Consider the following 1,766-nt stretch of genomic DNA (forward strand, 5'->3'; position numbering starts at 1 on the left):
AATAGCTATTTCTAGGCCATCTATACATAACCTTGAATTGTGACTGAGAGCCAAAGAACCAGAGTTTCTTTTGAATGTCTTCTTGTTTGGGGATTCCTTTATTGTCAGGTTTAATTTGCAGTATCCTGACACATTTGCATGCGGTGTGTTGTGGCAGGGGTGCAGTGGTATTTGTCTGGTTGATGCTGATCTCCAGCCATTTGCACTTCTAGTGTTTGCCCAGTCAGTCACGTGCTCTTTCTGATATAAAAATAGATTTAATTGCACTGTATTAATGATTGACTTGCTTGAAGTCCATGTGTATTGGTGGAAGTATGTGCTGGAGATGTCCAGCTGTGGAATCAACTGTTTTAAATTAGATTAACATATGAAAGTGCTCCTAGCTGTGGTGTTCATGCTTTTAGACTTTACCATATCTCATTTATTCTCCTCTTGCATAACGTTTAAAGTTAGAAGATAATTACCTGAGCTTTTAGACACATCACAAAAGACCACGTTATTTATTCTCACTGACTCAGGAAAGAGGCTCAAATCTCATAGCTTGCCAGTGTCTGCATTAATGAAGATGCTTAATTGTACTTGGAGTCTACATTATGTTAGCCCATAGGTGTAACTTCCATAGAATCATAGAATGGTTTGGGTTGGAAGGGACTTTAAGGTCATCCAGTTCCAACCCCACTGCCACAGGCAGGGACACCTTCCACTAACCTTCCACTTGAGGAGCTTGCTCCAAGCCCCGTCCAACCTGGCCTTGAACACTGCCAGGGATGGGGCAGCCACAGCTTCTCTGGGCAACCTGTGATAGCGCTCACCCCTCTCACAGAGAAGAGCTTCTGCCTTACATTAAACCTGAACATCCCCTGTTTCAGTTTAAACCCATTATCTCTTGTCTTATCCCTACAGTCCCTGATGAAGAGTCCCTCTCTGGCACCTTCTAGGGCCCTTCAGATATTGGAAAGCTGCTGTGAGGTCTATGTACTTTGGTGTAGCTGCACCAACAGTGAATTATTTTGTTACGTTTTTCAGGGAAAAACAACTAAAGGGAGAATTAACACGAAGTTGTAATGACTGTATTTTGCAGCAAACTAAAATTGGGTTATTTGAAAATCTGCTGAACTGAGTATCATTCATTTGCAAAGAAAAATAATGTTCATCAAATTAGTTCAAACATTTGTACCTAACAGGACAAGGGCCTGTTTTACTAACCCTCAGCAAGTAAGCTGAGCTAAATCCACTCTCCACTGCAGATCTTCAGAATATAGTTGGGTTATGGGTTTTTTTTTCATAACTGGGGATCTAAATAGTGAAAGCTGCAGAGCTGGGGTCTGAAATGCCCTCGCTGTGCAGCAGATACCCCTGTTAGTCTCAGGAGGAGAGACCTGCTCCAGAAGCTGCGTGTTTAATGAGAGTTGTTTACTTCACAGTAAAACTGAGGGGAACGCAGCAGTAAGGTACAATGAGATTAGCTGAAGTTATTTATGAGAAAGGTGCCACAAGCAGTAATTCTGCATGTGTTTTTAGAGACAGAAATTACTTGTTTGTGTGTAAGCACTTTAATAATGTGGTTATTTATCTGCTCTTCTCTGTTGTGAGGATATTTGTCATCTTGTTCTCTATACCATGATTGCAAGTATGGAGGTTGGAAGCCATGCAGAAGTGCAGACTGATACCTTCGGGCTTTTTAAAGGTGTGGAGGTCAGTGGTGCCTAATGCACATGGATATTGTCCCGTGCGCTATTTAAAAACAGTCTGATTTTTATGTTTTG

The sequence above is a fragment of the Pezoporus occidentalis genome, unplaced genomic scaffold (genome assembly GCF_034315485.1).
Source record: "Pezoporus occidentalis ecotype Australia unplaced genomic scaffold, CSIRO_AGI_Poc_V1 ctg158, whole genome shotgun sequence".
In the NCBI taxonomy this organism is placed as follows: Eukaryota; Metazoa; Chordata; class Aves; order Psittaciformes; family Psittacidae; genus Pezoporus; species Pezoporus occidentalis.